A 24,015-nucleotide genomic window follows, 5' to 3' on the forward strand; every position below is an offset into this window, starting at 1 on the left:
CTACAGTTTCATACAGTTCCATTTTTCCAATCTTTCTTTGATTTGTTGTGTTTCTGGGTCTTTATTAAGAAAATTTTGGCCTGTGCCAAGGAGAGCTAGGGTTTCTCCTATTCCACCCTGTAATGTTTTCAGGGTGTCTGCTTTGACTTTGAGGTCTTTGATCCATTTGGAGTTGATTCTGGTGCAGGGTGATATATAAGGATCTAGCTTTAGTGTTCTACAGGTGTTTAACAAATTCTGCCAGCACCATTTAGTGAAGAGGCTGTCTTTCTTCCATTCTATTTTTTTTTTTAGCTCCCTTATTGAAGATTAGGTGGTTATAGGTCTGTGGGTTCATTTCTGGGTCTTCAGTTCTAGTCCATTGGACCTCAGGTCTGTTCTTGTGCCAGTACCAAGCTGTTTTGATTACTATGGCTTTGTAGTAGAGTTTGAAATTTGATATTGATATTCCTCCATCTCTGTTCTTTCTGCTAAGGATCAGGGTTTGAAGTTTCTTAAAGCATGATAATGCTGGGACTCTAGCTTTCCATGTCCTCTGAAGAACTCTTATACCCATGTAAGTTTGAGACCCATTAATGAAGGGGAAAAACAAGTCATTTAAATAAGGATACAGGTGGACCAGTTGCAACAATGAGAAGTACACGTTGTCATGTTGAAACAACCTTTACAACTTTTGTGGTGGGGGGGAGGATTGGGTGGGAGGACAGGGGGAGGCTGAGAAGGGATGGGAAGGGGAAACAAAGGAGGAGGCTACAATGCTTGATAAGAAATGTACTCATTATCTTGCCCATCTAATTGTAACCGCTCTGTACAGTATTTTCACAATAAAAAATAAGTAACAATTAAAAAACAGAAAGGTAGTGAGATACACACTTGAATTATTGAGAGATGAACTCAGCAATGAAGTTTCTCCTAACTTTTCAGTAACTGGTCTATGTTGCTCACTAGTTATGTTCAGTGGAAATAATTTGCTCTACAATTTTTTTTCATGAGAATTAATCAATTGTATTCTCGTTTAGTGGTGTCTGTATATACTGTTAAGTCAATCTATCAGCTATTGAAAAGTCAAAGCCTGAATCTCTGTACATGTTATACCAAAGATTGTAATATAATTTTGATTTTTCTAATCTCCAGTCTATCACAAGTCAAAATTTCCAAGGGAAAAATTATGATATTTAGACTAAGCTCTATTGTCAATTTGATTTGGTTTGGAAAGAAAACATGAAATTTGCCATAAATTTATCTACTTGTGGTCAGTTCTTTGTACAGTAATTCATAGAAGTTTAGTACTGCACCAAAATTCTAGGTACTATGAAATCTTTTTTTTTTTTAATTTAATTTTATTTTATTTGAGAACATACTGTACAGAGGGGCTACAATTACATGGGCAGGATAATGCATACATTTCTTACCAAGCATTGCAGCCTCCTCCTTTGTTTACCCTTCACCTCCCTTCCCCGCCTCCCCCCTCCCCCCACCCAATTATACCCCCCTCCCCCCCCACACCGACATTGTAAAGCTGGTTTTGACATGACATTTTGTACTTCTCATTGTTGCAACAGGTCCACCTGAATCCTTAAACGACTTGTTTGTCCCCATCTCCTCCACATGTTATACTGACACCAAATATAGTGAAAGCGGGGGTTACACTGTGGGGGAGGGACATACAAAGCAACAAAGAAATAATCTTATAAATGCATTAGAAACACATGCATGAAAGAAACGAAAACATTAAAATACATATTTAAGGGTTCATTTTCCTAACATCACATTATCTGACCTTTTCCGCTTGACTCATACCTATACTAGATATTGCAAATAAGGGAAACCATGGGACCTATGCTTCTTTGGGCCTGGCTTACTTCACTTAATATAATTTTTTCCAAACCTTTCCATTTCCTAACAAATGGGGAAATGTCATTCTTTCTGATGGAGGCGTAGAATTCCATTGTGTATATATACCACATTTTCTTGATCCATTCATCTACTGAGGGGCATCTGGGTTGGTTCCATATCTTAGCTATGGTAAATAATGCTGCAATAAACATAGTTGTGCTGGTAGCTTTAGTGTGGTCTTGTTTGTAAACATTTGGGTAAATGCCCAAAAGTGGGATTGCTGGATCATAGGGGAGATCTATGTGAAGTCTTTTGAGGAACCTCCATACTGCTTTCCAAAGTGGTTGGACAAGTTTACATTCCCACCAATAATGAAGTAAGGTTCCTTTCTGTCCACATCCCCTCCAGCATCTGTTGTTGTTAGAGTTCTTGATTTTTGCTGTTCTAACTGGAGTGAGGTGATATCTCAATGTTGTTTTGATTTGCATTTCTTTTATGGCTAGGGATGTTGAACATTTCTTCATGTGTCTATTGGCCATCGTTCTTTCTTCTTCAGAGAAGCTTCTCTTTAAGTCTTTCGCCCACTTATTTATTGGGCAGTTGTTTCTTTGAGGATTTGTTGTTGGGTGGTTTAATTTTTTGAGTTCCAAGTATATTTTAGATATGAGACCCTTGTCCGTTGTATGGCTAGTAAAGATCTTCTCCCAATCGGTGGGCTTTCTATTGATCTTGCCAGCTATGTCTTTTGCCCTGCAGAAGCTCTGCAATCTTATGCAATCCCATTTGTCCAACCTTTCTTTGATTTGTTGTGCTTCCGGGTCTCTATTCAGAAAATTTCGGCCTGAGCCAAGGAGACCTAGGTTTTCTCCTATTCCATCCTGTAATGTTTTTAGAGTGTCTGCTTTGAGTTCAAGGTCTTTGATCCATTTGGAGTTGATTCTGGTGCAGGGTGATATATAAGGATCTAGCTTTAGTTTTCTACATGTAGTTAACCAATTTTGCCAGCACCATTTACTGAAGAGGCTGTCTTTCTTCCATTCTATTGTTTTAGCTTCCTTATCGAAGATTAGATGGCTATAGGTCTGTAGGTTCATTTCTGGGTTTTCAATTCTATTCCATTGGTCCTGAGGTCTGTTCTTATGCCAATACCAAGCTGTTTTGATTACTATGGCTTTATAGTAGAGTTTGAAATTTGGTATTGATATTCCTCCAGCAGTGTTCTTTCCGTTGAGGAGCGTTTTTGCTATTCGGGGTCTTTTATTGTTCCATATGAATTTTTGGATTGCCTTTTCTATTTCCTTGAAGAATGAGGGTGGAATTTTGATAGGTATCGCGTTGAATTTGTAGATAGCCTTGGGAAGTATTGCCATTTTCACGATGTTAATCTTTCCAATCCAGGAGCATGGGAGGTTTTGCCATTTTTTAAGTTCTGTGTTGATTTCCTTTTTCAAGATTTTAAAGTTTTCATCATAGAGGTCCTTCACTTCTTTGGTTAAGTTAATTCCTAGGTATTTTATTTTTTGTGGGGCTATTACAAATGGAGTTGCTTTCCTAATTTCAGCCACACTTTTCTCCTTGTTGGCATATAGAAAAGCCATTGATTTTTGGGGGTTAATTTTATAACCTGCTACTTTGCCAAAGTTTTGAATCAGCTTGAGTAATTTGGGAGTGGAGTCTATGGGATTCTTTAAATACAAGATCATGTCATCTGCAAAGAGGGAGAGTTTTATTTCTTCTTTCCCTATTTGGATCCCCTTTATGTCTGCATCTTGTCTTATTGCTGTAGCTAGGCATTCTAATACTAGATTGAAGAGAAGTGGAGAGAGTGGGCATCCTTGTCTTGTTCCTGAGTTAAGAGGAAATGGCTTTAGTTTTTCACCATTGAGTATAATGCTGGCTGTAGGTTTGTCATATACAGCCTTTATTGTATTGAGGAAGGTTCCATGGATTCCTAATTTTTCCAGAACCTTCATCATAAAGGGGTGTAGGATCTTGTCAAATGCTTTTTCTGCATCTATTGAGATGACCATGTGGTTCTTATTCTTGCTCCTGTTGATGTGGTGAATAATATTAATTGATTTGCGTATATTGAACCAGCTTTGCATCCCTGAAATGAATCCTGTTTGATCATGGTGTATGATTTTTTGGATGAATTGTTGAAGTCGATTGGCCAAAATTTTGTTGAGAAGTTTTGTATCAATGTTCATCAAAGAAATGGGTCTATAGTTCTCTTTCTTTGATGAGTCCCTGCCTGGTTTTGGGATGAGGGTTATGATGGCTTCATAGAATGTGTTCGGTAGTGAGCTTTCTCTTTCAATTTCATTGAAGAGTTGGAGGAGTATTGGTGTGAGCTCTGCTTTGAAGGCCTTGTAAAATTCCGCTGTAAAACCATCTGGTCCTGGACTTTTCTTAGCTGGGAGGTCTCTTATTGCTGTTTCTATTTCAATGCTTGATATGGGCCTGTTAAGCTGGTTTAACTCATCTTGGTTTAGTTTTGGCATGTCAATATTTGCTAGGAAAAGGTCCATTTCTGTCAAGTTCTCAAACTTATTAGCATAAAGTTTTGAGAAGTATTCCCTTATAATGTTCTGAATCTTGGTTGTTTCCGTGGTGATGTTTCCATTCTCATCTCTGAGTTTATTAATTTGGGTGTGTTCTCTCCTTTTTCTGATAAGGTTTGCTAAGGGTCTGTCAATTTTGTTAAGTTTTTCGAAGAACCAACTCTTTGTTTTGTTGATTCTTTCTATAGTTTTTTTTGGATTCTAATTCATTTAATTCTGATTTAATTTTGATTATTTCATTCCATCTATTGGATTGGGGTTTATCTTGCTGCTCTTTTTCAAGGAGGTTTAGATGTGTCATTAAATTGTTAGTTTCCGATCTCTCCAATTTGTTGATGTAGGAGCTCAGAGCTATAAACTTGCCTCTGAGTACTGCCTTTGCTGTGTCCCAGAGGAGCTGGTAATTTGTGTGTTCATTTTTGTTGAATAGCATGAACATTTGAATTTCCTTTCTAATCTCTTCCATGACCCACTCATGATTCAGCAGTGTGTTCTTCAGCCTCCATGTGATACCGGACTTTCTTTGGTGGCTTTTGGTGTTGAGTTCTAATTTTATTCCCTTGTGGTCAGAGAGAATGCAAGGTATAACTTCAATGTTTCTGAATTTAGACAAGTTTGCTTTGTGGCCTAAAATGTGGTCTATTTTAGAACACGTTCCATGTGCTGCTGAGAAGAATGTGTATTCTGATGCTGCTGGGTGAAATGTTTGGTAAATGTCTGTTAAGTCTAGTTGATCTATGCAGCTGTTTAGATCTGCGGTTTCTCTGTTGAGTTTTTGCCGAGTTGATCTATCTAGTGGGGAGAGTGGTGTGTTAAAATCCCCAACAATTAATGTCTTTGGATCTATATGGGATTTGAGGGAAAGTAGTGTTTCTTTGATAAATTTGGGTGCTCCATTGTTTGGCGAATAGATATTTAGAATTGTAATATCCTCCTGAAGGAGAGATCCTTTAATTAGTATGTAGCGACCTTCTTTATCTCTTCTCACGAATTTTAATTTGAAGTCTATTTTATCTGATATTAGGATTGCAACTCCCGCCTGTTTATGAGGGCCGTTTGCTTGGTAGATTTTGTTCCAGCCTTTAACCTTGAAAATGTGTTTGTTTTTACGGGCAAGATGTGACTCCTGCAGGCAGCAGATAGAAGGGTCTTGTTTTTTAATCCAACTAGACAGTCTATGTCGCTTAATTGGAGAGTTCAGTCCGTTAACGTTAAGAGATAGGACTGAGAGGTATTTGGGAGTTCCTGCCATGTTATCCACCTTCTTGGGGGCTGTGAAAACTGGGTTCTTCCTAAGGTTCTTGGATTCTCAGTTTGGGTGCAGTTTCTTGGCCTTTGTTGCGTTCTTGTTGGTTTTCTATGTGTAGGACATCTTTAAGAATCTTTTGCAGGGCTGGTTTGGTGGAGATGTATTGTTTCAATTTTTCTTTGCTATGGAAGGTTTTTATTTGGCCTTCAGTTATGAAGGAGAGTTTAGCTGGGTACAGTATTCTTGGTTGATAGTTGTTTGTTTTTAGGGCATGGCATACGTCATTCCAGGCTCTTCTTGCTTTGATTGTCTCTGCTGAGAAATCTGAGGTGGTGATTCTAATTGGTTTCCCTTTATAGGTGATTAACCTTTTCTCCCTGACAGCTTTAAGGATCTTTTCCTTGGTCTGGGTTGATCCTGTGTGGATTATAATGTGACGGTGGGATGTCCTATTCTGGTCTGGTCTATTTGGGGTTCTAAAAGCTTCTTGTATCTGAATAGGCCTATCTTTTTGTATGTTTGGGAAGTTCTCTGCTAGGATCCTGTTAAACAAATTTCCTAGACCATTAACTTCTGTTTCTAGGTGCTCCTCTACACCCATTATCCTTAGATTGGGCCTTCTGATGGTGTCTTCCAGGTGTTGGATAGACCTATCATATTTCTTGGACTTGTCTTGGATGGTTGTATGTTCTTTCTCTATAATATCTAGGCTGTCTTCAATCCCTGAGATTCGATCTTCTGCATGGTCTAACCTGCTGTCAAGACTCTCTACTTTGTTTTTTATCTCTTTTCCTTCTAATTGGTCAGCTTTGATGGCTTCAAGTTCTTTGTTGAAGCTCTGTTTTAGGTCTTGTATGAATTTCTTTACTTCCTTAATTTGGTGTTCAGTGTTTGTTCTCAAATCACTTAGTTGATTGGTTATGGTTTCTTTGGACTCCCATTCCTTCTGTTGGGTTCCATTCAGCATTCCCTTTGTGGTCTCCCTGACTTCCTTCAGCTCTTTGTTAATGGATTCCATGAATGCCTTTAGTGACCTTTGTGTATTCTCTACCTGGTCTCTCAATTCCTGAATTACTCTTTGATTAGCTTCCTCCCGTCTGTGGGATTCCTGCAGTTCTCTTTCTTGCCGTTCGTGGGATTCCTGCAGTTCTCTTTGAGTGTTCTCAGCCTGCTCACGCCATTCCTCCCTTTCTCTTTGAGTATTCTCAAGTTGTTCACGCAAATCCTGTATCAGTTTTTGAGTAGCTTCCTCACGCTTATGATATTCCTGTATAAACTTCTGGGATGCCTCCTCTCTCTCCCTATCACGCTCATACAGAGTCCTTTGTACATTGTCAAACTTCTCATTTATCATGTTTGCTATTAGTGTTTGTAGAGCTATTTTGGAACTCTCCTCTGGATTATTCTTTATCTGTTCTAATCCCTGATTATCAAGATTGGGAATTGAGATACCTGAATTTGCCATTTTTCTTGTGTTTTTCCGGCTTACTCGCCCATTTGAGATGAAGATTGCACCAGTTTTGCGCTAGAACACTATCTTAAGGCAACCATCAACCAAAGTTTGCATTTGTACCGTCAATAGTCTACAGATACAATCTAGTTCAACAGATACATCTATTCAACATCAAACAACTATATGTTAAAGGACTTCGAACCGCAGAAAAGAATTTGGAAAACCAGAAATTATTAGGATTAGGGAGAGATGTGGGTGAAAAATAGGAATAGATTGGTGTGGGGAGGCACAGGGAGAGTTAACTATGTCCTAATCACAATGCAGGAAATGGGTTGGGTAAGTTGCAAGTAGAGAGAGAGAGAAAAAGAAGAGACGGAAAGGGGAATAAAGAGAGACCAGAAAAAAAATAGAAACGTAAAAATTAATGTTATTATAGAGGTTAAAAGACCGTCTATTTAGAGAGGAGTGTGAATATGTTCAGAGAAGGGGAGGGACATAGAGGAGATGTGAAAAACTTTAAGGATGGGAAAGGGAGAAGAAAAGATCAGAAGTTCAGTAGAGCTAGATAAAAAACAAAAAGATAATTAAGAAAGAAAGAAAAAGAGAAAGAAGACAAGAAAAGAAAGGAAAACGCTCATTCACGTATTCCTAAAATAAAAATTATAAGATGAGGAAAAAAAAAAAGTTACTGGAAAACGATTTTTTTTCAGAAGAGGCAAAAATTAAAGATTAATAAAAGTTTTAGAAGGGAAAAAATTTATGTATATATATATATATATATATATATATATATATATATAAGGTAACAAAAAACAAAAAACAAGCAAAAAAAAAAGAAGAAGAAGAAGAAAAAAAAAGAAAAAAAAAAGAAAAAAAAAGTCTTTTGATTTTTTTTTTTTTTTTGGGGGGGAGGAGTGGGAAGAATCCTGTATCTCCCTTTTGTCTGTAACCAGTCTCTTGTTGGAGTCTCTGGTCAGCTTGAGGTCCTGTGGCTTGATTGGTTTCTTAAGTCGGTTGGTTGGAAGAGGCAGAAAAATGCTCTGCTTTACCCAAGATTTTGAGATCCCCCTCCCAGGTTAGTTTTCTGGGAGGGTGATCTGCTTTGAGAATCACAAAGGAAGGGGATGTGGTGGTGAGGCTAGGTTCTGGGTAGAGTTTAGGCCTTTCAACAAACAGTAGCTTTTCCCTGGGGCTATTTTGCGATAAAGCTCGCAGCGCCCAGCCTGGAGCCATTCTCAGGGTTTCTGTTTTTCAATTGATTGTGGTGGCTGCTAGAGGGAGGGGCAGCCTCTGGCTCTGGTTACCCAGTGAGGCAAGGCACTCCGATGGCTGGCGCCTGAGCTGGGTGACTTTTCCCTGGATGGAGCTGAGTCTGGCAGGTCACTTCGGCGTTAAGTTCTTGTGACCTGCTAAATGACTCGTTTTATTCCAAGGCCTGAGCTGGAGCTAGCAGCAACTCCGAGCTTTGTCGGTATCCAAGATGGAGATCACTGGTGCTGGGGGGGGAGGGGTGGCCTTCCTTCCTCTGCTCTCTGAGGAGTGAGGACGTTGGGCTTGTACTCACGCCGAGTCTTGGATCCTGGGTCGTCTCAGGTCTGCAAACAGCAGGATGAAGATGTTCGCTCCTTGTCGGTTCTTGTTGGTGTTGAGTAGAATCCGCTCGTGGTGTTGAGTAGAATCCGCTCGTCCGCTGCGTCTGGCTCCTTCGTCCCCAACTCTCTGTGTCTCAGGTATGACCCCGCGGCGGTGGTCGCCGCCGCGACCCTGCCGCCGCAGCGGCAGCTGCTGGCAGGCGCTCAGATGTGTCTTTTTGCCTTGGCTTCCCCTCTCTTGTCTAACTCTCTGTCCTGTGATGGCACACTTGGTGTGATTCTCTGGCTTAGGACTGTTCACTGGAACTCTATAACTGCTTTCTATGCGAGAGCTTGTTCAGATTCCAGCTTCTCCTCCGCCATCTTCCTGGAACTCCCTAGGTACTATGAAATCTTATAAAAGATCAGCTGAGAAAGTACTTGCTCATTAACTACATTTTACAAAGTACTTGTAGTGTGTTACTGGTTGATTTTTAATCTTAATATTAAAATCATTTTTTAAAAGAGTACGCTGCAGATTGAGTATAGGTCTGACATCTGTATAATATCTGGCAGTTAGAATTTGGACTTCAATATAAAATATAGCATTAGATAATATTGAGGAAAGGAATTAAGTAAGGCAAATCCATTTAATAGACCTTCCTGTATGTTCCCGTCTACCACAAAGCGTAATGCAAATATATTTTGTGTAAACCATTAAAATGTTCCTTCTTTTTTGTTACAAATGAGAAACATTCTGGAAGTCAGAACCATTTGAACTTTTAGCCTGAGACATCCCTACCAGCTCTAAATCTTGGGACAGATCATTTAACCTTATTTGCATGTCAGTTATCTTCTTAAGATGACATGAATGACTGGTCCCTAAATACCCAGCCTGGTTCTACACTTCACTTCTGTGATTCTCAGTTTTATCGACTGAACATCTCTCCAGTTTTTAATAGAAATATGATTTAATCTGAGAACATCTGCTACAGTCTGTAACATATTTTGCCAAGTCCTTGACCTTAATTTTACTGTAGATATCAGATGTTCCTCCAGATTCGGCTCTGATTTTACTGACAAACTCCAATTGCTTAAGCCTTAAGTAGTGTCAATCTGACTAAAAATTATGCCAGACTTGTTAATATGATCATCAAACAACTCCTTAATTAAGGTTGTAAATACCACTAATGATATAGTTCGGTGCTATTTTGGTATTAGAAATTGCATAACTATCCTTTTTGCATTTTTATTTTTATACATATTGCCAAATAAAAGTGTTCTTGTTAAAGTCATCATACTTTCTCCATATAAATACAGGTTCAAAAATAATTCTGTGAGACATATATTACCATATGAATTGATTGAAGATGTTGTTGTTTGGTTTCTCCTAATGAATATTTCCCTACTATTAACTGTAACTATTTCCATCATTTATCTAAAATTTGTTTCTTCCCATTGAAAATTTTGTTCTAACAATTTCCTCCTTCACCAAAATCTTTGGGCTATAAAAATCAGAAAACTCCCCCAATTTAAAAAAATTCCTGTATGTCAAAATTCATCTTCTTTTCTCTCCTTTCATCTCTTCTCTTCTCTCCTCTCCGCTCTCTTTCTCCTTTCTTTTCTTTCCTTCTCTTCTCTTTTCTCCTTTCCTTTCCTTCCTTTCCTTTCCTTTCTTTCTTTCTGTTTATCTATCTATATTCTATCTTGTATAAATATTTATATCTTGTAATCATATTCTATAGGATGCACATTTTTTGCATCTATTTTTACTATTTGTGATAATGCATCCTTCTGCAGCTAATTTCTAAGCCAAGGCAAATGTTTAATCTTAAAAGGAAGATAAGATGATAACCACATAGTCTTTCATACAATTCATTAGGCTTAGTGTGTTCTGATCCTTTGTTTCTCTCAGTCTGCAGAGTATGGTTGGCAAAGGAAGGAATAATAATCACCTTGTGAGAAAGAAAAAGCTCTTTGGGAAAACAGCAATATAGCTCTTGCCTGATAGTTACCAGATAGTGGGCAATAATCCCTAACTTACGACAAACTTAATAACCAAAATAAAACTATGCAATAAGCTTCCCTGAGCCCATGCTGTTTTAGGATCATATATTAGAAGTCACTGTTTTGTTTTGTTCCATACTTTTTTTCTTTACAGCTAGGTAAGTATTGAGTATATTGAGCTTCCTGATGCTGTTTTCCTTCCTTACATTCCTGGTCTATCTTGTTGGACATCATTTGGTCATATATTTTCAAGCATTTGAGAATCAAGTGTTGATTTTAGCTCCCAATATAATTAAGCCTTTGCAACTTAGTCTTTGGGCCTGGTCTTTCAAATAGCTCTGCCTCTATTTCTCTTAAAAATCAATTCATTATTCTATAATGAAAGGAAGTATCATTCAAACTTAAAGAAATGGTTTTCATGATTTTGCAAATGATTTTCCATTGTGGTGGGACATGTTCTCTAATTCTTTTACCCCATTGTATCAGGGCCTTCTTTGCTCTCTTTATCCCAGACTAAGAGCTTAGGCCTCAGCCTGTCTGTGCTGAGTGTTTGTCTTGCTTGCCCACTTGAAGCTTCTAGTGCTTGGGGAAGGTGCTCAGGGATTTCACAGAGAGGAATGGAGTTAATTGGCAGAAGGAAGACTAAGAATACACTTGCATTGTGCTTTACAAAAGTGTAAAATGTCCTTCTAAAGACTGTCCTTCATGTAGTCATTTTACCACTTTTGTGGGCTGGGGAGAACAAGGACAAACATCTCGTTGGCAAAGACAGAGTTCATAAGGGTTAAATGACTTGTTCAAGGTGAGGAACTTTGGAAACATTCCAAGCCAGTGTGACGCTCCCTATCTTCTGAATGCAGCTAGGGATTCTTTCCACTCGCCCTTCTCTATTCTGGGACTGTTATCGAGAGTGTGTGAACTTGTCTTTGGGAATTCCCATCACTTACTCAAGGGATTCATAAAATGCTTTAATTAGGAAGATGGGATAAATCTTAAAAGCATTGCTTTGATGTATGGTAGCAATCTATTCAAGCAAGTTGTAAGGAATAGGGAAGATATGTATATCTTCATGTTGCCTTCTTAAGAGCATCACGAATGACACACTCAGAGCTTCCTGAGCAGAGAGAGAACACCAGCAACTGTCAAGTGTGCTTTGAAATAGGCAAGTTTTCTTCCATACGTTCAGGAGGAAAGGAGGAGCTGGTTGCAGCTCAGTTCTGCCCATGGTGGTGCTGAGATTCTATGTCATCTTTTGAGAAGTGCCTGGAGAACTGTGTGAACTTCAGGTTTATTCTGATTTCATGGTTGTAATGACATGATACAAATGTCATTATACATTGCTTTGAATATGTATTCAAAACAAATTGTTCTACGAAAATATGATCAAAACAGCCAGAAAATGCCCCTGCATCTGACAGGAATAAAGGTTCATTAGTGCTCAATGTCTACTTTTGCCTATGCTTTGTCCTTTTTAATCCTTTCTGGTTTCATCTTTCTTCATTTTTTCATTTGTTCTCTTCATTTTTTTACTTTCCCTTCTCAGTGAAAATCTACTTGCTTGAAGATTACAGTGTTAAACTAGTCTAGGCCCAAGATGCAGGGGTCTAATGATTCCTTTATTAATCTTTGGTTTGTGTTCTCATTACTACTAGAGCTTAACTTCCCCAGCCTAGTCTAGCAATCCACTAATGCAGTCATGCTTTTCTCCTCTGTAAGGTAGAAGTTGAAAACACTTAGTAATAGACTATTTTCTGAAGGCACCCTCAGACTAGTGGGTGAGACAGACATTCACGATCAGTGATGTAAGCACAGTGAGAGCAATAATCCAAAGCATGGGAAGAGGAAAGCCACACATGGCTCAGCAGAATCATTAGAGGTGACACACTATGTCAGTTTTGAGAGATAATTAGCAGTCATCTAGGCAAATGATGTAAAAAAGAAAAAAAAATGAAGGGAACAGCAAACGCATGGACACATTGGCTTGTTCCCATGATGATGAAGACTTCAGAGGTTCTACATCAAGACATCATAGAGGGAAGGGCTGGAAAGAGGGAAGATTTTGAAAAGGTTAATGAAAGCTATATTTTAAAGGGCTTTTGTACTCTAACCACTTTCAACTTGATTCTCAAAGCAGCAGCGCAGTAAAGGGAATTTGAAAGCAGAGTAATTTATGAATATTTGTTTCTTTCCAGAAAGTTACTTCTAGCAGCATGTAGAATTAATTAGGAGCTAGTAGCTAGAGTCAGTAGAATTTTTACAGGTTTGATTAAATGAATTATGTATTATTATTATTGGTATTGTTGTTGTTGTTGTTAGTAGTTGTATTATTACTAGAATTTGAACTAAGCGCCTCTTCACTGCTCAGCAGTGCTGTTCAGAAGTCAACAGCCGTCTTGTGCATTCATTATTTTTCAGATAAGCTTTTGCCCTAGGTCAGCCTCAGACTGTGATCCTCCTAAATAACTGAGATTACAGGTGTGTAGCATCCCACCTGGATAAATTAGTTATTCTCTTATTTAACCTACAGTACTTCTATTTCACATGCCTTTTGGATCTCTAAGAAAAGAATGGGCTTACTTGCTATTATATTATCTTTTATTTGTTATTAAAGCAGCAAAGTGTTACATTTATTCATAATACCAATATCAATAATTACTCATCATTAAAATATTTTCCTAGAAGGTACGCTGCTGAGAGTTGTGTTTGTAATCCTGTTATGCAAGAACATTTATGTCTTCATTTTATTACAAATAAAGAAAATACAACTCAGAGATTCAGTAAGTAGGATTCAAACTCAGGGTAGTTCTAAGTGGCTTAGGTTAAACTCTGACGTGCCCCTGATTTTTATTTAATTGCTTTTAGTGAAATGCAGGCATTGGACCTAAAAGGTGCTGTGGCAATTCCAATGATGTTCGAAGAGGCAGCCTATTGCTTTGAACTTTCTCTGTCTTTAAGGCTGGTAACTATCACTGTACCACATAACCTCAATGGCACCCCCTAGAGCACAATGTGATAATGCACTGTGGCATTACGCCTTGTGGCCCCTGTGTCAGACAAACCTTTAAACCTAAGTATTAGTGTGGCAAATTAATTGGAACCCTTTAGTTCTAGTGAAAATTTAAAACCTGGAGTTTTTCTAACTGCTTTATGGTTATGTGACCTTTTTTTTTTTACCATATAGCTTTTACATTCATCTATAGTAACTGTTACCAATACATTTGTTTGGTTATAAGTATAACCAATCAAAAATAACCATAGACCTAGAATACCATAATTTTGGAAATTAGAGTGCAGTGTCATAGTGTCACTGTCACAAGCTGTGCCATTGGAGGAAGGTAGGAGCAATACAGCCATCCAAGGAAAGGAGTTGTACTGGAGTGAGCTGTCGATATCAAAACTTGCACAAAACTAGGAAAAACTATAGTAGGCTTTCCTTGTCTATGTTTTTATGTAATAAAGATTATCATGTTCCTTGTGAAACTAAGAAATTAAAGAATCATGTATAAAACACTTTACCTAGTGTCCCATGCATATAAATATTCATATAACTAAAAAAAACTTGCAGTGTTCTTACTGCTTTTTGGAAATCTTTTGGTTTCTTTTACTTATGAGAGGATCTTACAGAGCTCCAGAACTTCTAGAGAAGGTCAGATACCTGTTGAAAAGCAGCAACAAGCAAAACAAGGCAGGAATGAACCAGAGCTAAGCTAAAGTTTAAACAGAACTGATCCCCATTTAATCCCATGCAATGAAACCCTCAGCTTCCTGCAGGAGATTCCTGAATGAAGACAGTGGGAATGAATGCAGGGCAGTACAAACATTAGCTTTTTTTTTTTTTAAATGAAAAGAGAACAGACACTGAAGATAATCCTATCTAGCTTGATGTTTTCTTAGCTATGTGACCTTGGAACAAATTACCACAGTAATGCGTCTCTCAGAGTGTTTATGTGTGACAGTACATAGTTCAAAGCCCCCCATTTTTGTATGTTTTATATTGTAAAAGTACTATACAGAGGGGTTACAGTTACATGAGCAGAGTAATGAGTACATTTCCTATCAAGCATTGTTGCCTCCTCCTTTGTTTTTCCCCTTCCATCCCTTCCCTCCCACCTCAACAACTACTCCCTCCCCTCCCCCTCCCCCCCGGCTCCGAAGTTGTAAAGTTCGTTTTCAACATAGTGTCCTGTACATCTCATTGTTACAATGGGTCAACCTGTATCTTACTTTAGCATTTTGTTTTTTTCGCTTCCCCTCCTGAAATTAGAGAAGTGTATATACTAGATGCAGGGCACTGACATCAAATATGATGAAAACAGGGGTTATACTAATGCGGGAGGAACATACAAAGAAACAAAAAAATCACATAGTACATTATAAATATGTTAAAAACAATACCAAGCAAGAAAAAATATTTGTGTCCCTATCTTGGGGTTCATTTCGTTTAGCTTCAGGTTATATGGTCGTATGTACATAGTTTTTCTTCTTGTCCTAGCCATATACTAGTTATTGCAAATAAGGGAAACCATGGGACCTATGTTTCTTTGAGTCTGGCTTATTTCACTTGATATAATTTTTTCCAAGTCCTTCCATTTCCTAACAAATGGGGCAATGTCATTCTTTCTGATGGAGGCATAGCATTCCATTGTGTGTGTGTGTGTGTGTGTGTGTGTGTGTGTGTGTGTGTGTGTGTGTGCGCGCGTGTCGCATTTTCTTGATCCATTCATCTACAGAGGGGCATCTGGGTTGGTTCCATATCTTAGGTATGGTAAATAATTCTGCAATAAACATAGTTGTGATGGTAGCAAAGATCCCCCTTTTAAACTACATTTTCCCTCCATACTGCTCTTACCAGAAAGAGAGTAGTTAGAAAAGCTGAACATGAAGGTGGAAATAAGACAGGCTGGCCACAGAGCATACTACCTGGCACTTCATTAGAGCCAGAGTCACACATGGACTGTTCCATTTGTTTGCAAATAAAGAGACTGGCATGGCAGTGCTGCAGCCTCTGGCCTGGGGGGAGTAATTCAGCCTGCTCTTCTTTCCACAACATCAGCTGGCTGCTCAGTTGGGTCTCCTCAGGAAGAGCCCAGACTCCAGTCACTTCATTTTCTAATGCCACTGCTCGAGCTTTCATTTAATTAAGAAGGCTGACCTTTAGAAAGACTTCACTTTTTTTTCTTCTCCTTTTAGCTTAGCTTACCCCGATCCTAATAGAAGATGAAAATCTGATGTTAAAGAGGGCCAGATTTTCACTGATAAGGCTGACACATTGTTCCTATTCTTATAAGGAGGTTTAATAATATAATAATAGAGGCATAAGTCAAAAATCCCTTTCAGCGAAACCTGACCTCAAGCAGATGAATAGTTAGAAGAAGAAATGAAAGATAATCCCTAGAGGAAAACATATCAGAAAAGATATCCCATATCCCAAAGACCCCAGGCCTTGAGAACACATATTCTTGTAATGAACCTTATCCAAAGAAAATTAAAGTTAAATTCTTAATCCTTTAAACCTCTGGACATGGAGAGGCAGCTACTGAAAACTTAGGTCATGTACAGAATTTTGGCACTCTTTAGGTTAGTTCCCAAATAAATCAGGGAAGAAGAGATAATGATCACAGCATGCCATGTGTAATTGTTATGGGTACTGGTGCTCTCCTCCATATTAACCAACAGGTACAGTGCACATAAGCCTCACGTGTGAGCAAAGTTTGAAGAATAATCTGTCATTTTCTCTGCCCTGGATTTATCCATAAACTTCCATGACCCAGTGTCTACTTAGGAGAACTTAAGTGGCTCAACCAAACCTTAAGTATATCAGTCAACATGCTGGATTTTGTATTCTTACTTCTTGTGCCTTTCCTCTTTCTTTAGAGAACACATTTTGTTTGGTCTTCTTGGAGACTGTTAACCTGAATGGAATGAGATACTGGTTCCAGATGGGAGCCAACTCTTGCTCATGAGCAGACTGTGCTTGATGATTGGCCAGCATGCATAATGATTGGCAAATATACCATTCTCTCTAAGCGATTAGCCCCTCATGGGAACAGCTCATTAACAGAATAACAGACTGTGCCCGCTGAGAGTCACAGTGTCTTTTCACAGTTTTACCCAATTATTAAACAGTTTTTCTAACATCAGCAATAGATGGCTTATAGAATCATTAGGAAAAAAAAAAACGGTCCCAGGTCTGTTGAAACTAACCTTTGGCTCTAGAGAAATTCGGCAACTGTGAATACATTTGCTTCTTGTCCCTGGACACAAGCGAATATCAGTAGCTGAGGAGCTGGTTTCAATGGGTTTTAAATGACTCCCAAATATCATTAAAGACAGAATGGAACAAATTGGTAAACACAAAATGTAAATAGGATCTCAGAACACATGCTCTTCTGTAAGGCCTTCACCACATTCTTATACTCCCTAGTTCTCTCTGTCAGTGTTAGCACAGAAAGTAAATTAATACTGCTTTGCCAGATATATTCCACTGAGCGAAAAGACAGAACATTTCTCATGCTGCTGATTTAATATTCTTGCTGTAGGTGTCGGCAACATGTTAAGTGAAGGAAAGGTCAGCTAAGCAGGTAATAACTTAGAGAATCTTTTTCTGCTTTCCCAGCAGTCTTCTCTTTATGCATGAAAATTCTGATTCATTATAAACCAGTTCATTGAGGGTCATATAATTGGCCACCCACCAGGATGACTATAGGAAATAGGTTTTGCAAGCAATATTTTGTTAGTACATTTATTTGTAACTACTGCTACACACAAACATGCATATACCCACTCATACATGCAAGAGCCCGTATTTCAATATGTCTAAGATTTGGAAGTCATTTTTATCTTTAAGCCGTGGTATAGTATATCTCCTCTCACCCAGCCCCTTAAATAAACTAAGTAAAACTGAAAGATAAATAACAATCCTTAAAAGCATGTTAGTCCTTTCTCTCAAAGACAGTGATATGACAGAATCTGGCTATTTTATTTGAACTGATGTGATATTTAAATGTATTCTCATACATGGTAATAACAATCATTGTATTTATCCAGAAGAAATCAAATCCATCCATGTAGATGTTGCTAGATAAGAAGTCATGTAGCTTTTTAGAAGGGCTCTTAGAATAAGTCCTTCAAAGGTCTTAAGTTTATTTTTAGTAGGAGAAGGACTGCTATTCTTTTTCTTACTTTCTCCAGATATTAACAATATCTATAGGTTTTTTTCCCAGCTGATGTTATAATTTACACAGCAGAATCATCCAATGTCTACCAGTCTTCCAATTTCTCCAAGGGACAGGTGGTTTGGTCCTTTCCTCCTTATCCATCATCCTTGTATCTTTTACCAGGTAATAAATCTATGAAGCTAAATGAAGCTAGAAGCCCTCACTGCTAAGCCTGTACCTGTAACATTGGAATCTTTCCCAGGAAGTCAGCAACATTCAGTGAAAATACCCTCTTAGGGTACGAGGTGGAAAATCTTTATAGAATGAATGAGTCTTGGTAGAATCCAGTATTTTCTTTACACTTTGGTCTTGAATGTACAGGAAGGACCACACTGAGATTTGTGCAGCATTGCAAATTAGGGTCTAGTGCATCTGCTATGGAGATTAGGAAACTACTTATTTTAGCACCTGTATGGTTGCCCAGCTTACAAAAGATAGGGGAAGGGGATGAACTTTAAAGATGATTCTATTTTCCTTCCTTGGTAATACCTGCATCTGAGCATAAGCATGGCCAGATGGGCAGACAGAGGTGAACTATAAGTTCAAAACAAGCTTCCTTTAATTTTTCATTAAGTATCAATTCTTTATGTCCTTTATAAACATGAACATGCATGGGAGAGATGGGAAGAAGAGACACAAAGAGGAGAGGAGAGGAGAGGGGAGGAAAGGAGAGGAGAAACAAGGTATGGCAAGGAGAGGAGAAAAGCCAATAGAGGAGGGGAAGAGAAGAGAAAGGAAGGAAGAAAGACAGAAAGAATGTAGGTCAAAAGAGTGGGCTATAATGTGAAATGTCATAGTATAATATGAAATCCAACTTACAGTGTAGTGACACACAGATAAATCTGTGAACAAAGGCAGATACAACTAAGACAGTAAATGACGCACTTGAGAGTAGATATGCACTTCAAGTCGCTTTTCTAGCAAGTTTTTAGTCAAGTTGTTGGTAGAACCTATTTTTAATATTGGCTTAAGAAATCATAAAATATTTTCAAGGGATTTACAAAAGCAAGAATTTGTTTCTGTGGAACTCTATTGATATGTCTGCTATGTTTGGTTGCCTCTCTTCCTAAGTGGGAAGATTGTGTGATGTTCGCATACTTTTCTATACTTGCTCAGAGCCAACAGAGAAGTTGACATATATGTAACATATGTTTATTAAATATTTGCTTGAAAACTGGGTCAAAACAAATTGCTCTTCTGGGACTTTATAGAGACAAGAGAGCATAATTCAACAATGTAACAAGAGAACATAATTCAACAATATAATCGCGTTCTCTTTTGGCCACATCCCTGCCAGCATCTGTTATCATTAGTTTTCTTGATCATGGCCATTCTAATTGGGATGAGGTGTAATCTCAATGTTGTTTTGATTTGCATTTCTTTTATTTGGCCAGAAATGTTGAACATTTCTTCATGTGTCTATTGGCTGTTCTTATTTCCTCTTCAGAGAAGTCTCTCTTTAAGGCTTTAGCCTAGTTATTAATGGAACAGTTGTGTCTTTGAGGATTTATAGGGAGGAGGTTAATATTTTAGGCTCTAGGTATATTTTAGATATGAGGCCCTTGTCTGTTGTATGGCTAGTGAAGATCTTTTCCAGTCTGTGGGCTTTCTATTTATCTTGCTAACTATGTCCTTTGTCATGCAGAAACTGCAGTTTAATGTAATCCTATTTTCCAACCTTTCTTTGATTTGTTGTATTTCTGGGTCTTTATTAAGGAAGTTTCACTGGTAACTGATGGCCCATGCCTGTAAACTTAGCTACTCAGGAGGCTGAGATCTGAAGCTCGAGGTTCAAAGCCAGCCCAGGCAGGAAAGATCACGAGACTCTTATCTCAATTAACCACCAGAAAACTGGAAGTGGCACTATTGCTCAAGTGGTAGAGCACTAGTCTTGAGCTGAAGAGTTCAGGGACAGTGCTCAGGTCCAAAGTTCAAGCCCCATGATTGACAAAAATAGAAAAAAAAGTTTCAACCTGTGCTAAGGAGCCTAGTGTTTTCTCTATTACTTCCTGAAATATTTTTATGGTATCTGATTTTACATTGAGGTTTCTGATCCATTTGGAGTTGATTCTAGTGCAGGTTGATGCTAAAGAGGATATAGCTAAAAGGGAACACTACTACACTGTTGGTGTGAACATAAACCCTTTCACTCATCCTAAACATAGAACTCCCCTATGACTCAGCAATCCCACTTCGGGGTATTTACCCAAATGACCACAAACAAGGCCACACTAAAGCTACCAGCACAACTATGCTCACTGCAGCATTATTTACCATAGGCAAAATAGGAAATCAACCCATTTCCCCCTCATTTAATGAATGGATCAAAAAAATGTGGTATATATACCCAATGGATTTCTATGCTTCCATGTAAAGAATGACATTGCCCCAAGGAAACATAGGTTCCATGAGTTTCCTCATTTGTAATAATTAACATATATCTAGGATAATTTTAGTAAAGGATCACAATAGCTCAATAGTTATGTACATATGATCTTATAAAATGATGCTAATTGAAAGAAAATACAAGATATGTGGGAAAAAGAGGTTTTTTTCCCATTAGTACAATGTATGCAGTTATTTCTTTTTTCTTTCACTTTTTACTCCTTTTGTTTATCCCTCTGTTTTGATGTTAACTATCTTGTGTATTGCATGTAGGTTTATCTGATTTGTGGATGGGAATGGGTATAACAGAAATGGTGAGATGGAAGACAAAGGGTGAACCAATGCAACAGTGATATAGGATACTATGTTGGAAATGAACTTTACAGTATGGGGGAGGAGAGCTGACAGGAGAAGAGTGAGAGAAAACTAGGGAGAGGTGTTACAATATTCGACAAGAATTGTACTCATTGTAACCCCTCTGTATATCACCTTTATAATAAAAAAGAGAGAGGACATAATTCAAGACTCAAAAGTAGCTAAGTTTAGGGCTAACCTGAATAGATAGTTCTGCCTTTGATGAGAATGTTTTCTGTATTACTGAGCAGGGGATAGAAAAAGCAATCGTACTTTGTGTTCAATGTAAAGAATGGTACAGGAATAAAAAGTTAGCCCAAGAATTTTTGCAGAAGAGAAAGAAGAAAGGAAAAGCCTTTGGAGAACAGAAAAAGTCCAATGCTTAAAGGTGTAGATTGGGAAGTATGGCTTTTAAAAAGACAACTACTTAAAGATAATACTTTTTTTTTTTGTCAGTCGTGGGGCCCGAACTCTGGACCTGGGCAGTGCCCTTCAGCTCTTCAGCTCAAGGCCAGCATTCTACCACTTGAACCAAGCACCACTTCTGGCTTTTTCTGCTTATGCGGTGCTGAGGAATAGAACCCAGGGCCTCATGCATGCAAGGCAAGCACTCTACCACTGAGCCACCTTCCCAGCCTGAGATAATAAATTTTTAAAAACAGAATCTCTGCAATATTGTCTAAAACCTAAAAACAAACAAACAAACAAACAAACAAACAAAAAAAACAAAAAAAGAAGGGGCATCCTGGGAAATTTCTATAAGACTCTAAGTGAGAGAAAATTAGTATTTTAAAAATGTGTCACTGTTTCTGGTTTTGCATTGAAGTCTTTGATCCATTTTGACTTGACTATAAGGATCTACTTTCAGTTTTCTGCCCATGGATAGCCAATTTTGCCAGCACCATTTGTTGAACAGTCTGTCTTCCCGCCTATGTTTTTGGCTCCCTTATCAAATATTAGATGGCTACAGCCCTGTGTTTGCCTGGTTCCACATTTGTGGTAGGTAAAATGTGCCTATATACCTCTAAGTAAACACACTAGGTGGTTAGCAAGTGGGTACAAATGAACTAACTGAAGTATAATAGACTATAGAGAGCTCAAATCATATAATTTTTTAAGATAAGTCAAAGCCGTATATTTTTTTTAAAAGACTGAGGCAAAGCTCAACAAAAATAAGTAGCAGAAAATACTTGCAGAAGGGAGGGTGAGGCCAAGGGGAGATGGGTGGAAGAGTAAAGGGGAAGATGCGGAGAACACAGGCAAGAATTCATTGCCTATACCACAGAATTGAAAAAAATAAGGGAAGGGGTGGGGAGGGGTGAAAATATTCAAGGGAAAACATAGTCCAAAATGCATTGTATACATAAACTGCTTTGTTAAATGGCAAAAAAAACCAATACATAAACTACAAATTAGGAAAAGTGAGGGAAATGGTGGGTTGGGAGTTTGAGTGAAAACGTTGAAAGGAGCAACATTGATCAAGATGCACTGTATTCATGAACTGCTTTGGTGAATGGCAACTCTTTTGTACAACTACTTAAAGATAATAAAAAGTAAAAAACAAAATACATAACTTTCAACTCACCAGTGAAAAAATTTTTTATAAAGGAAACAAAAATGTGTCACCACCCAATTCAGAGACAGAAAAGGTCTATTTAAATGTCCATTGCCATAGACTACAGCCAGGTAAAAAGGAAACAGGACAATTTTTTTTTTAAGTACTGATTTTTATTTTGCATCCTAAAATTCTGACACAGGATGTGGGAGTCACAAATCAAGTTGAAAATGAAGTTAACAGGGGACAATTAACAATGTATAGTCCCTGGCGCTTTCTGCTCTGAACATCTCCACTGTCAAACAACGAAATGAATACTTGGAGTAAATCATTGCCATGAAAGTGGTGGAGAACTCAGTGGGATATGAGTGTGGATGGAAGTCTAAAAATATAAATTAGATATTGCCCTACAATGAGCATCTTCTTTTAAAAGTATAGCAAAAATATGTCTGTATCACATAGTTTGAACTGGAAGTAGAGAAAAATAATGCCTACAATGTCCTGTATTTTCACAAATAGGCACTCATTGTTTACACAGAACCAAGGCCCTGCAAAGCACAGTGGGTATCCATTGAATTATCATCATTTCTACTTCCTCCTGCTCCTTTAAGGCCTTAAAAAGAGGAGCTATTCCTTTGGTTGTTTACATGAATATGAAGAAGAGAAATTGAATGGCTCCTATATCCAGATAAACATTCATTCATTCAGAATTCTAAAGATAGTTGTCTCTGGAAAAAACACAAAGGAAGAAAAATTACTTACTATGACATATAAACTGTTCAAAGACATGTAAATGGGGAGAATTGCAGAAGATGTGTACAGGGATCTATATTTGGCTAAGAGTAGAAGACTCATAGCGGTGGATTGAAAGAGAATAAGGCGGAAAGTTGAAGTTAAAGCTATATATTTTAAACTGTAGGGCTTTTACTACTTCCAATTTCTTCTCCAATTATGCCTATAATTTGCTTCTATTCAATTCTTCAAGCCATTTTTGCTAGTTTATCTCCTTTGCCAAATTAGAAACATTTGCCCCCTATTTCTTAAAACACAGATTTGAATTAAGATAAAACCATAATAAATTTTCATCTTCATTTCCCTAGTATAAAGGAATCTTAATTTGCTAATTTTTATGGTTTCATTTCCTTGCTTTTAAGAAGTTCTCTTCATTCATTATATGATACTGTCTTTCAATACATTCCTTTTAATGGCACAATTTTAAAGCTTTCACTTTGGCTCAGAAAATCACCTATCCACTGAAAGCAATCTGAACCATATTATTTCTTTATAACCAATTTACCTTTTAACAATACAAACCAGTGAGAAGCTAAATGTGAAAATCAATTCTTCCTTTTCTCAAGAGAAGTTAGTAGAAAGCCTTTCTACCATGCCATAGAATGGCAAAAGAAGGCTAATGGACTTTTCTTGACTGGTTTTTACATCAGTTGTAAAGTTAAGATTCGAGGAGGGTCAAAGAAACTGCAAGGACATAGTACATTAGTTTTTAAGTTTTCTAAACTTTCTCCTTTCCCTAAAGTTCTGCCATAGGTTTTCTTATCCTATTGCTATTGACCTGTACAAAGACAATATAATCAATAAAGTTTTGGAGTTCTCAATACATTTGCCCACCCTTGCAGAAGCTTTAGTAATGACCCTCAAATTTTCAGTAAATGAGTTCACTACTAGTTTTAAATTTCCAATTTTTTTCTTCTAACTCCATTTATTTTTATCACATTTATTATCAACATGTTTAGTTCTAAAAGAGAGGCTTAGAGGCTATTAGACAACAATTTTCTCCCTGATTAATGTGGATTGTATCTTTTTTAAAAT

General features: G+C 37.8%; 1 long non-coding RNA gene across 1 annotated transcript in view; it reads left to right on the top strand.

Moving 5' to 3' along the window:
- Positions 1-21,357, top strand: part of LOC138829226 (uncharacterized) — a 53,288-nt gene extending 31,931 nt beyond the window's left edge. The window contains exon 3 of the long non-coding RNA XR_011372509.1: positions 21,090-21,357. This is a non-coding gene — a long non-coding RNA (uncharacterized lncRNA). The remainder of the gene's footprint in view (positions 1-21,089) is intronic.
- Positions 21,358-24,015: the final 2,658 nt, after the last annotated feature.

The sequence above is a fragment of the Dipodomys merriami genome, unplaced genomic scaffold, assembly GCF_024711535.1.
Source record: "Dipodomys merriami isolate MVZ:Mamm:240054 unplaced genomic scaffold, mDipMer1.0.p SCAF_17, whole genome shotgun sequence".
Lineage (NCBI taxonomy): Eukaryota > Metazoa > Chordata > Mammalia > Rodentia > Heteromyidae > Dipodomys > Dipodomys merriami.